Here is a 14054-nt window from a genome sequence, read left to right as displayed (position 1 = left end):
AAGTGACTATGTGACTTTCAAAGTTAGGTTATAAATGTCATGCCATTTCTGCCTTGTTCACTGGAGCACCCTCTTTTGGAACTAACCTGAGACCATCATGCTGGAGAGGCCATGTGTAGGCATTCTGATCAAAAGCCCCCTTGATCTTGGTAATCATTCCACAATGTATATGTATGTCAAATCATCACATTGTACAGGTTAAATCTAAACAATGATATTTTTCAATTATACCTCAATAAAGTTAAAAAAGTTCCAGCTAAGTCCAGCTACCAACTATTCCTGTGAAAGTACCAGACACAAGTGAAGCCATTTTCAATCCTCCAAACCAGCCCATCTGCCAGGTGAATACCACTGAAAGAGTTCAATGCTACATGGGAGAGAAGAATCATACAGCTGAGCCTTGTTCAAATACTTAACTGCAGGATCTTGAGATACAATAAAATGCTTATCGTTTTAAGCTTTGGGGTAGTGTTGTTTTTTTTTCTCAGCAGTAAATTAGACAAAGTATTTAAGTTCCGTGCCTCAATTTGATCATGTATAAAATAAAATTTAGAAAATATTCCTTGTCCTTTTCATACAGATGAAAATAGGAGCAAATGAAAGAACAAATTAAGCAACATACTATAAACTACCAAGTACTATTCAAATAAGGTTATTATAATGATTATAAAAGGCTTAGGACTTTGTGACAATCTTCACCACTTCACTAAGCCTCAGTTTATCTTTATCAAAGAGATATTAAAGCTATCACTGGCTGTGATTAAGTACTTAGCACAGTGCAAAGCATGTAAGTAGTTTCTTTTCCTTTACTTATTTTTAGCTCCTTCTAATTACTAAGTTTCTTCTTTTGTAGGGTGGTCCAAGCTTGACTACCCTTGGACTCATGTACCTGATCTCCAAACTCTCCCTTTTCACCATCAAAATTGAGCAATCCTGAGTGAGCTTTGTGTACTCAAGTTCCTTCTAAAAGGTCTGGTGAGGAGGAGAGAATGGCATGCTCATTCTTTTAGAAGCAGCAGTTCGCAATGAAATGAATACAAGTTTTGAAATCAAGAATTTGGCACCTGCAGGATTTCATGATGCTTGTCACATCCAGGCAACTTCAAATCAAGGCAGCCTATCAGAATGCTCTTCATGAAAAAAGATGCAGGTAACGGAAAAATGGAACAGTTTGCTGTCTGTGGCTCTAAATCAAATTAACTTGTTTAGCTCAGAAGAAGAAAACTTCCTTGATCTAGTCAATATATAGCTTCTGATGTATATTACAAAAGATCTGATTCCAGATGTTTCAGATTTGCTGGTTGTGGTATGATTACTTGGTACTTTTCTCTAAGGTGCTCAGCAAGTTCTTTAGAGGCAATTTGTTTCATTCCTCCTGCAAATAGTTTGGAAAACTAACATTCAGTATTTGGTATTTATCTCTGTATCTGACATGCCCAAGGGGTTTGCAATATCTCTACTTCCTATAGCCTAAGAGGGAGGGGACTTTCAATGATCTAATGTTGTGATAAACACAAACTTGGTGGGAAACTTGTACTTGGAAGGCATAACCTATTTTTCCAAAATTAGATTGTTAAGGGCTGAATCCTCTTCCATTTACTTCCCCAGAGCCTGGGCTAGATCAAGGACATGAAAATCATATAGAATGACCAGGGCCTGCAGTTTCTGGGCAGACTGCTGTTCACTTAAACACTTGCTGTAGCAGTCCCTGTGTTATTGTCCCTCCCGAGTTAGTCCCCAACAAGGGTACCCCTGCCCAGTGTGGTTTATGCCAATAGAACGGGACCGGGTTCAGTTCAGAAACAAAGGAAAGTTCTATTCTTTTTTTTTTCTTTTTCTTCTCCTTTTTCAGTTTTATTAGGTAGAATTATTACCAAAGTTCTATTCTTTGATCAGAGAATGGAGAGGAGTGAGCATGCTCTCTTCATGGGTGGGGCTGCTTTATGGGGATCTCCTGTGGGGGAGGGGGCGGAGCTCTCGCAGGGCTGGGCATGCGCAGGTGAGCTGCTCCGCTCCAAGTCTCAGTCCCGGCGCAGCGTCTCTGCGCACGGCCCGCTGCCGCCGGCGCCATCTTGGACGGAGTGCGAGGGCCCGGCTTCTGCTTGCGGTCCTGAGATGAGCAGAGCTGTCGGGGCGCAGCCCTCTCCTGCGGGGGAGCTCCGGTCTGAAGTGCCAGGTGCAAGGTCTCCCCGTGCAGTGCCCTGTGAGCAAGTGACACCCGACGAAGCACAAAGGAAAAGAAAGGTCAGACTTTATTTTCCATATTCTATTTTTATACCCTGGGAATTGTTAATGAGCTTTGCCGGTACACGTGACGTTGATTTCTGTGTGTGTGGATTCAGCGCTACCCCATGAAGCGTGCGCTACAAAAAGCGCTGTTAGTAATGCCCGTGAGCGTGAAGTGTCCGCTTTGTTTTCTCGGCTTGAAATGCGTTTCGCCACATCCAAATCCGCAAAAACCTAGTTAATTCTCACCCACCTTTTAAGACCTGTTTTTTTTTGCTCTGGAAAAACCATCCCGGAGCCAGCTGAGCAAATTCTTCACTCTGCTTGTTGTAAGGCTACTCGCAGTGGTACTTACTCTGATTGCAGAACAGCGTTTGTTTCTACACTGTTTTTCCTGGCTAGACAGAGCTCTTTCTAGTTCAGTGCCATTCCTGGTTCTTCTGTGATAACCCACTACCCAGTACTGAGGTTGATTTCGAGAAAATATTTTATAAATTATCGGATAAATAATTATTTACAAGGCTTTGGAAAAAAACAAAAGCAGAAAATACTTAAAGGACTTTGGGGAAGAGAAAGGAAATTTACCCAACATTTATTGAGAGCCTAGTATATGCCACTTAACATAGAAGAACTTACTTGTTCCTCACAGCACCCTTTAGAAAAAAAGTATGATTGTCCTCATTGTCCTAACAACTGAAAGTGTAATAAATACATTAAAGTTACACAACCAAGAATTGGTGAATTCAGATTTGATTGAAATCTGTGTGATTCCATAACTGGAAGTCTTTCATACTGTTCTTTTCTACTTCTCAGTGAGGCCCGCACTCATAATTTGTGCTCTCAGTGAACAGGATTCCTGGACATCTGATTTATTTTACTCGATTTTGTCAGAAACAAATGTTCAGCCACCTCCCAAACATCAGGCCTACCGCTTCCTAATGACTTTTTGACTTCTTGGCCACTTCTAAGGTCCAATATTGCCAGGCTATGAAGAGACATGAGGTATAGCTGATATACAGAAAACCCAGACATATTTGAAGCGTATAATTTGGTAAACATCCATGAGAAAAATTATAGTTTCCTCTTGCTTATGGGTAGAATGTACAGTAAAATTTTAAAAAGAAGTGGTCCAAAGTGGTCTCTTGACTTGCTCCTCCTTTTAGGGGAAAACATTCACTCTTTTATTATTATGTGTGATGGTAGTGTTACCGGGAAAAGGGAGGTAAGAATTACCTAAGTTCTTAGTCACCTGAAAAAAAATATTTTTGACAAGAGACAGAAAGTGTGATATAAGCAAGATTTTTATTAGTGAAGTAAGAAAAAAAGTGAAAGGACACTCCTGAGATTTGGGAGCGGGCCAATCCAAGAGAAGAAAAATGGTGCAGTTCCTTTGTTTTTCCAATTTTTACATCCTGGTTTTGTGATTGACTGATTGACTGATTGATTGATTGGCTGATTGATTGATTGATTGATTGACTGATTGACAACTCAGGTTCCTTGCGTTCTGGTTAATTGACATCTCAGGTTCCTTGTGTTCTGGGTTGTTCCTTTCCCCATCCCCTGCCCCTGCCCAGTGCTCATTTCTATCTAAACTACCTAACAGTAGCTTTACCGTTTTTGTAGGTGTGGTTCATTAAATTGAAGATGTTCCCTTCTGTGACTGCATAAGAGGTTTTTTGTTTGTATTTTCGTCTGTTTTTTTTTTTTTAATCTAGACAGGATTGGATGTTGGATATCATCATATGATTTTTCTGAATCTACTGAGATGATTATATGTTTTCCTTTTTAATCTGTTATTCTAATGGTAAAGTACCCTCAAGATTTTTTAAAATAAATTTTAGATTCTATAGATCTGTGATTATAAGTTATTTAAATACTTGGATCTATGTTACCAAAATTCTAGTATTATTTTGGACATCATAAATCTAAAGGCTAATAAATAAAGATGATGTTAATATATTTCTTACATAGTGTAGCAAAGCCATGCTTATTAGACATGAAGCTGGAGTTCTTTTCATCACGTGGACTTTGACATTTATTCATTTTTAAAATTTTGCATAAAACAAAATTACTCCTGACTATACAATCCCATAGGTTTTGATAAATAATCAGTCATGCAGCCACTTCTAAAATCATGATACAGATTCATTTCTCTCTTAATGCCAAAGTTCCCTCATGTAGTTTCTTTCTGGGCAAGCCCAGAACCTCTTCCCAACCTTGAAAACCATTGATTTGTTCTCAATTTTTATAGTTTCACCTTTTCCTGACTATTTTTATTGCATGGATTCACACAGTGTGCAGTCTTTGGGGAGGGGCTTCTTTTGTCTAGTAAAATGCGTTTAAGATTTGTTGATGATGTTTTGTGTATCAGTAGCTTGGGAGCACGTTTTCCTGCCAGCTTTCTGAAAGGAAATGAAAATAAGCAGTGGGGAATGTGGTATATTTATCAAAAGAAAATGGAATCACATACCTAAAGTGGTAAAGCGGGGGAGGCTACTGTTTGCTTTGCTGTAGTGCAAAAGTCACATTTTTCAATATGTAAAAAGCAAAGGAAAACTGAACTCTTTGGGCCGACTGGTGATGATATCCTCTGAGCACACAAACGGGGAGGGCCCTTGTAGGAGGCCCAAGTCCCTGCTATCGTTTCTGTGCATGTTCTGCAGTCAGTCTCTATTTTGCTTATTTAGTAGCAATTCATTGAATTCTCGCTTGATGAACTGGGCTGGATTGGATAGCACCGTTGTACGTGTAGCCTGTATGGTACTGAGAGTGAAATAGTTAAATAGAGATGGGCAGGTGAGGTCGGATTTAGTGAATGGACTTCTGTTTTTCTTCCCAATGAGGGATGCATTTTCAGCGCAGGCCCCCACTGGTCAGATCCTTTGACAGAGTAGGCAGTGTGGGATGAGAGCCGCAGGAGGCCCAGGAGAAGAGTTTAAACAATGACAGGAATGATGGTAGATGTAGTAGATCTCATTTGCTTAGCCATTTCTAAAGGTTTTCTCTGACCCTTTGGGAAGTTGAACGGGACATAGATATCAGGTTCCCATTGTACAGTATGTACAGTCCACTGCAAACTGTGCTTTTGTTAACTGTATTACAAGCTGTGTATTCTTAGTCCAAAGTAGATTCAGCTCTCAACTGATGCTTTGGCTATCTCTGCAAGGCCTAGCATTAAAACAAAACAAAACACAACCAAAAAAAAAAAAAAAAAAAAAAAACAAAAACCAACCAAACCAAACCAAACCAAACCAAACCAAACCAAAAACTAAACAGATCAAAACAAACAAACAAAACCCTCTCTGGCTATTTCTGAAGACTGGCAGGTGCATCCCAGTACAAGCCGTATCTGACCTGCACCGAGACAGGCTTCAGGGCAGGGTAGCTGGTGTTGGTGGGGAGCAGTGGTGAGCTCTGGAGTGGGTTGGGAGATTGACGTTGACACTTTGTAGGGTATCTTGGAAAGTAATGTTCCCTCCCTCTAGACAGCAGGGAACAAATTACTAGGCAGAAGAAGTCCAAACTTCCAACAAAAGCTGTCAGGCACTCATTCACAGCAAATGTCAGACTCTAGACACCAACTGCCAGTGTGTTAGAAAACGCTGATTAGGGATTACTGAAGCTGCCTATAAACTTGCTATTACCTTTATTTAAGGAAAGTCTGAACTGAGTTGATTCTACTTCCACCAGCAGTTTATGTTTTTCTTATAGGTTGCAAATATGTGACTGTTAGCATTTATAAAACATAGCTGAGAGATGTATTTATAATAAATGCATATGAAAGAGGGAAACATATTGAATAAATATAAGCATCAACATTAGATCATATATGCAGGATTAATTTTGGAATTGACTTGTGTGATGTACGTAAGAATTATACACCTCTAAACTGGGTAAGTTTCATGAGGGTAGAATGTTAATTCTGTTTTGTTAATGGATGTACACTAAGCCCCCAGAACAGTTCGACAGTGTTGAATTGAAGTAGAGTTCAGAAAGTAAAATAAAAATACTATATTTGTAAACCAGAGGGCTTATATAATTGCTATGGTTGGACAAGAAATTTGATGCTAAAGTGAATATGAAATTACACTTGGTTACAAAGCTTACATTGTAAAAGAGGTGAAAGGACACCAATCCATTAAGGGGAAATTAAGTTCTTCTAGGGCTAAACTTTATAAGAACTTCCCAAAGTAGAGATTCACAAGAATCAGCAGTGAGTTTTTCAGGTGATTTTTCATGGTAATTGTCAGTGACAGTTGAGAGCACGAGAGCTGATTTTTAACATATCAAAGATAATTGCGAATGGGTGGTAAAAACAAACAAACAAACAAACAAACTTCAGTTAAGGAAAGTTGGGAGACCAGAGAGGGAAGCTCTCATGCCCTGTGACAGTAAGCAGAGACCAATAGGAAAAAGAAAGACTTCCTCTTCTTTCCTGTTAAGAGACTGTCAGAAGTCAGGCAATGAAATGCTGATATGGGCTCTTTGCTTATGGTAACCCTCCCAACCTTTTCCCCTCTATAAATGATTTTTTTCTCTCCACTTTTCCTGGGACTTGCCCATGGCTCATCATGGTTTCAGACCCCAAATAGCAATTCTTTGCTGATCCTGAGAGATCGTTGGCAGTCGATCTGTTTTAGGTCAAGAGAGCTTAGAGAAGATTCCTTCCTTGTATAAGATGGGAGGAGCTGAAAGGGGCAGCAGGGAGTGATGTGTAAAATTGTAGGCAGGTGAAACCCTACTGCGGCTGAAAGAATTTGTCTCCTCAGAAATAGAAATTGTCTCCCATTTGTCTTCTTAGTCATTTCCTGATCAATCTTGTTTTAATCCTTTACTCACTCAGAATCATTGATTAATCACTTTTTATGCCTCAGTAGCTGTGATCGATGCTGAGGATACAAGATAAATTCAACATAGCCCAGTTCTTGGGTAGTTCTAAATCTGGTGAAAGGGAAAAGCAAGTCCATGGAGAATTGCGATGAGTAAGGTCCCCGCGGTGTGTGTGGGGACACAGAGGAGAGGCATCTAAATTAAGCTGAGTCAAAGTAGGCTTCCCAGAAAAGGAGAACATAGAGCTGATTTTTAAAGATATAGTTGAGTTAACTGGATAAACAAGGGGGAGAAGTCACCTTGTGTGGAGGACTGGCACATGTACTGGGAAATTGCAATGACTGTCTAGGGTGGAGAGCAGTGCTGTAGAAGAAGACATGCTTCTGAGGATTAAAGAGAGAGGAAGGCAAAGGAGTTGGAAGAAAGGAGATGGGGAGCTTTGTGGGTTAAGCTAAGAATGTTGAATTTTATCCTGAAAGCTGTGGACAGTCACTATAGCTGGAAAAGCAAGATCTTGGTGATTGCAAGTCACTCTTAATGATCAGTGATTTTAATCTTGGTCAAAGAGGGATTTTAATGCTGTCCTTTTGGTTCTGAGAGGCAGTTGGTAACAAAGACTCAGGAGATACGAGTTCAGATTTCAACTTTGCAATAATTTTGTGACCTTAAGAAATCATGTAACCTTTCTGAGCTTCAATGCCTTATAAACAGAGTTAATGTCTCCTTAAAATCTAGATTTGATGTTGAAATAATGTGAAAAAGCTATGGTTTTTCACTGGCCCTTAAGTCAGTATTTATTGATCCTGAAGCTCAAGTGTTCTGATTTCTACTTTGAGGTTGTTTTCCCAGAGCCTTTTTGGGAGGGTTGTGTCTATATTATGGCTCTCTCCCCTGCTCTTTGTATTAATTCACGGCATCCCTGTGCCTTTTGGACTCAAGCTCTAATCATATCCAAACAGATCCTTTGAGCTCGGGCAACTCGGGTCTGTAGAGAGTTCCTGAAAATTCTCAAGAGTAGTGGATCCTGTGAGTTTTTGGTATTAGAGCAAGTGGCAGAAACACGGGGTTCTCATTGAAACCTCTGGATAAGAATATTTTGAAACTTAACATGACCAGGATCTGCCAGTTATCAGCAGACTGAGGCCTGAAATAACCTGGAACCTGAGCACTGCTCGTTAATGACGAAAGTGCTTTGGGAATGGAGGTGGGTGTTGACGGTGACTTAAAGACAGACACAGAAGTGGAAGCATATTTTTGAGATCAATTTTTCTTAAAATCAACCCATCCAAACGAAGTCATTATAAAGCTAACCAAGGATAACAGCTCTATTAATCAAACCTTTTGCCTTCACAGCTGAGTGAAATCTTTTTCTACCCTTTATAACCAAAACTAAGAGGGCAGTTTAATTTCCCAGTTAGAGGCAAGAGAGTCTTTTCTTGACCCCTGCTCTTTGTCTCCACAGAATAGCTCACCCCATTTTAATGGTATGCTTTATTATTCATATTATTTTTTTGAAAATTATTCCCAGAGGAGAAAGAATATAATGAAAAACTATCAGGCTTTTTATTTGAAGAACGAATCAAATTTTAGGAAGACACATCAGTGCACTGTAGGGTTTCTGGACAGGAAGCGAAAATGATCCATTCCTCGCGATGGTTATACAAGTATTCATTTAGCAGAGAATGAGTTTTCTGGGCTTCATAGGGAGGCTCATAGAAGGAGGTGGAGGACCCTATTGTGTACCACGAGGAGGGATACCAGGCCCATGTTAAGAACATTCCCTTTTGGAAAATTGAAATATTATCCTGCTAGCTGTGGTGTATTAATTCTTCAGTCTCATTCCAGGAAGGAATGAAGTTATTGTGGAAGAGATCTGCCTCAGACAGAGAATACCTGCATCTCAGCCAAGACAGGCTGATTATGGCTAATGAATTACATGTGACTTCTTGTATTTCACAAAGCCCAGAGTATGTAGTAATATACTCATGAGACCAAGTCAGATTCAGCCACCTACTAGGACCCTACCCATAATGGTAGTGTAGATTTTTTTCTATCTCATATTGCTCTGATTATTTATATAGGTAAACTGAGCTTTCTGGAGATATATCTTCAGGACTTGGGGTACTCTAAGGCATTATTTATTCTAGGGCCTTCATGTTACAACTGAAGAATCAGAGGTGTCTGATTTTCTGAAAGTCATAGAGGTGGTTAGGGCCAGCAATAGACCAAGAGACCAGGTCTTTCAAATTGTAGTATCAGCCTCTTTCTTATATTGCATTCTTGAGAAATTCCTTAACTAGTCTAGCATTATTAAGAGCATATTGAGGAATAGGGTAGAAAAGTCATCTAATACCTGTTGAGCAGTTAATAGACATTTAGAGTGGTGACTGAGGGCTCTTAAATTTAATCTGCACTAATCCTTTGAGGTCAGTATTATGCTTACTCTACAGATACAGAAACTGAGGCTCAGAGAAGTTGATGTGGTCAAGGTACCAAAGTTAGGACATTGGAACTGGAACTAGCTGCAAGGTCAGTTAGGCCCCAACTTGCCACAAACTACCACTTAACACTTAGGCAGTGTGAATTTATGAAATCATAAATTCTGAGTTCGTAGTGAAATTAGAGGTAACCAACTTCCATCTTCAATTTAAGACAAGATTTTTCTTTACAGACTCCCTGACAGATAGATGTTCACCAGTTTCTACACTGGCACCTCCAGTCATGAAGAACTCACTCTCTCACAAGATATTTAACCCTTGTTGATACGTGATGTATAACACGGCCCGTATTTGATTTCTTAGTTTATCCTTATCACTCATATCCCCTAGATCATACTCTGGTATTCCATTCTGCACGATGTACCCAATATTAATTTAAAATATTGAGTATCTATTACATACCAGGCACTATATTCTGAGAATATAATGATAAATAAAGCAAACAACATCCCTGTCTTCATGGATTTTGCATTGTTTAAGCAAGGATTTGGGTGTAATTCATACTTGAGTAACTGGAAGTGGAGAGCATTAATAACAGAGCACATAGAATTTTTAAAAACAGACAACCCAGGCTCTAAAATGTGGCTTACTCAAACCTATAATAAAATGTTTATGTAGAAGGCAGCTGACTTGCCTTTAAGGATCACTTAGAAAATGAGATATGGGGAGAATTTTTCCTCTGAGAAAGCAATGAAAAAATTTGCTTAGAGCATCTAAATGGCTCCTCAGAGATCCAGCTGAGTTATGGTCGGTGATATAAAGGGATCCCTGACAAATAGGGCTATATGTTTAGCTGAAGGCAAGTTGTGCTAGATACTAGGCTTGCCGTTGTGCAAATCCTGACTCCGGAACATAGTATGCACAGGGCCATGTTCTGGTCCTGAAGCAGCATCTGATTAAACTGATTCTCAGAGAACTCACCAGGAAGATCCACTTCTACCATAATAGGAAGCAGGCCTGGGGAGGGCCTGAACAGAGGCTGCTGGGAAAATACCTGTCCCAGGGCGAGAATAAACAATCTCTAAGCGCCTATTGTAAGCCAGGACCTTTATGTAGTTAGGTAATCCTCACAACAGTTCTCTGAAAGAAGACTGTTTATTATCCCTATATTAGATGAAGTAGACCAAGTCTCTCGGAGGCCAACTTACAAGCAGAGGAGTTGGAATTCCCACTCATGTGTATCTGACCCCTAATTCTATGCATCTTCCCTTACATCATGCTATTCTCTTCACATTTCTATGAAGGAAATTAGAAGATTCCTTGAAACTCTGAGTTGAGATTCAAGAAAAATCAGGTTGAAGCTAGAGAAACTGAAGTTTCAGGGCCCTTCATTTGGATAGGACCCATTCAGGGTCTTGAGGGGCCTAAGCAGTTAGGTGATATATTTTTGTAAACTTTGCAACACTGACATATTTGCATATTTTTTTCCTTTAAGAGTGCCTTCAAAATTGTAAAAGTCTTTGCTAAAGCCCTACTTAGAGAACAGTCATTCATTTAACAAATATATCTCAAATGCCTAATACATACCAAGCACTGTGCTAAGTGCCAGGGATCCAGCAATGAATAACCCAGAACAGAGATCCCCGTTCTCGTGAAACTGATAGCCTAGAGGTCGTGTGCATTGTCGGGGTCCTGTCAAGAAAGACATGGCACACATTAACTGGATAATTTGAAGAAAATATTAAAAAAAAAAAGGGACTACTTACCAAGAATTGGTTGAGTGTAGGTAAATTGGGAAGAATAGTGCAGTGTTCTCTGGTTAGTTACAGGAAAGCACTAGCTTGATAGGCAAGGCAAGGGAATGATTAGTAACTAGCGACAAGACATAGCTGTGTGAAGAGAACTGCCTTACAGGGGATGAGCCCTTTGGTTGATAGAGACTAACTGATCATAATGGGAGGGAGCAGGGCAATAAACAGCTTTTTTGCTGTTGCCCTCTGACTTCTTGCTGATATTATCCATGGATCAAACCCAGTTGGAAGTTAGAAAGCAGGTTAGTCCATTAATGTATTCATACAGATCAGCCTCCTGGATCACATGGTGCAGAAATGTAGAGAGTGGATCTGAAGGAGAAATAGACGATACCCCATACGTCATATATGTTCAACCCTTAGAGCTCTGGTGAGGATATGGTCTGGAGAAAAGGGTTACATCAAGTTGAATACCAGTTCTCTAGTACTGATATTGTTTAGGAAAATAATATAATACTACTAATAAAAACAAGAGAATATATTTATTGAATGCATACTTAGTTGTAGACGTGAGTTGAGAGTTTGCAGCATCTGATATCACATAAGTTCTCTCCTTTAAACAATCATAAAGGATTCTAGAAGTTGGTCTTTTGCCAACTTTAAAGCTTTTTTTTCATCAATATAAGGAGAGTTAAACTCCCTGAGAGACCCTTTCATATCTCTCTATGCTTTATATCTTAAGGTCTGTGGAACAAAAAAGAAAAACCATTGACTAACTGTACATATGAAGAATTCACATTCAATCAGCCATAGTGAGGATAATAAAAGTTTGAGAATCACTAATTACTGAATCAAAATGGACACTCTTTTTCAAATGCCTCAGTTACCATCTAATTCTCTCTCTGACTGGGCACTCAGTAAAGGTACATTGGACCTAGGAGGCAGAATATGGAAGACACAAGGTGTTAAATAGCTCCATTTCCTTCCTAAAATAGTCTTAAGCAGAAAGGCTATTCCCAAAGAGAACCAAAAGAGACTGACCTATTTATAAGAACAAATTGATTTGTTCACCTGAGAGACATGTTTCAAATCACTCAGGTCACTGAGATTGGTATGCAAATGAGCTCTTTCAGAGTTTCCAAAATTACCCAGAGTAAACTTGGAAAAGTTCAAAAATTTCAACAAAGTTAACAATTACTTTCTCCACATCCGCGACATCAGACATACATTAACCATACTTAATATCCAGAGTCTAATCTTTATTGGAGTAAATGAAGTGCCTAAAAGTATCAAGGAAGTCTATACCCCAAATTATGCTTTGAATTAAAGAACAATTAAGCTGTAAATTGTTCTTACAAATTATGCATTGAATGCCTTCATTTGATAGATGAGGAAATTGTGACCTAGAAAAAGAAAATGACTTGTTCAAGGTTACAACGTGAGTTAGTGGCAGAGCTGTGATCAGTAGCCTTTGTGTCTGGTCTCCAGGCCTGTAGCCCTTATAGTTGCATCATACTGGCTCTCAGAGACAGACAGGGAGATCAGCAGTCTGAGGTTATCCACTCAGTAATGGGAGAAAGAATATTTATCACTTCTCTGATAACATAGAGGGAAACATCCGGTGTTAAAACAATTGGAGAAAAAGTGTGGAAGAAGGGAAACCTCCTAAAATGCTCTCATCTGTCTATGCTAAAAAGAGGAGAGTTTAACTTATGCATCTTCTTTGACATCACCAGGTTGTTAGCTTCATGGAATGTGGGCATGATATTCATTTCTGAGACTTTATATAATTTGGGCAAATTATCTTACCTCTAAGATATGTTAAGAAGTTTAATCAGCATATCATACTTTACAACACTAGATTAAATGAGAAATGAATAAATGGAGGCTAGGCTCTGATAGTTGCTGGACAACTTTGTTCTTCAAGAGTCATTCAAGTAACCCATACGATTGATGTTTTAGTCTTCTTGAGCAGACACGGAAAACTTGAAAGATTTTTGTGTTCAGCCTCCTAGCTTTCACAAGTATCCACTATGTGAATTTAGCTTAGAATAGACTAAAACAAAATTCATCTGTGCCTCCTTTTGAACCACCATCATTCCATTTAACTGGGTCTGGTCCCACTGAGTTTGCCTGAGCTGTGATCCGTTCACAGTTTCCAACAAGCCTTTGGCTCTACTAGCTGTTATCTGCTTAGCATCATTTGCCACCTGAGGTGCAAATGTTATGGACATTTTGTCTGATGTCACCAGGGATGAAAAGTACTTAATTCCATTCATGGGTGTTAATATCTTGTTTCTCTTTATATCTTTGTTGATTTTATTGACCAGGGAGTCATTTTCTATTCCTGCACTTCTCTGACCATTTATTCTTTCAACAGTCAACATTCCCAATGTATTTTCAGTTGGTTGATTTTGACAGTCAACTTATACTAAAAATGTTGAATCTTGAAACAGGTTAAATAGGGCCAGAATGCTTCTGCTAGGTTGGAGAATTGGTGAGCTCCCCTTCTACTTCAGGTTGTTACTCTCTTTATCCTTCTGACTGAACTTTAGTAACTTTTGGAAATATTGTGGGATAATTAGGCAGTTTCTCAAGTATCTTATAGAAGGACATTTCTATATTATTGTGAGGGAGAAAAATAACACCCTTCTTAGAACACTCTGAGCCCATGTCAGTTACCTGTCCATTTCCATTTCTGTCCATGACGTAGAGAACCGTACATGAATCTATGCTCTGGACTACAGAACATGATGAGTATCAAAGCTCAGGCTTATTTTCCTATGGCTATTAAATGTGGATTGAAGCA

General features: G+C 39.2%; 1 pseudogene; it reads left to right on the top strand.

Annotated features, from left to right (window-relative positions):
- Nucleotides 1-1125: 1125 nt before the first annotated feature.
- The window catches only part of LOC105064989 (bridging integrator 3 pseudogene), a 29106-nt pseudogene continuing 16177 nt past the window's right edge, over nucleotides 1126-14054 (top strand).

Source organism: Camelus bactrianus, chromosome 13 (genome assembly GCF_048773025.1).
Source record: "Camelus bactrianus isolate YW-2024 breed Bactrian camel chromosome 13, ASM4877302v1, whole genome shotgun sequence".
NCBI lineage: Eukaryota > Metazoa > Chordata > Mammalia > Artiodactyla > Camelidae > Camelus > Camelus bactrianus.
This window is presented reverse-complemented; position numbering and strand designations above follow the sequence as displayed.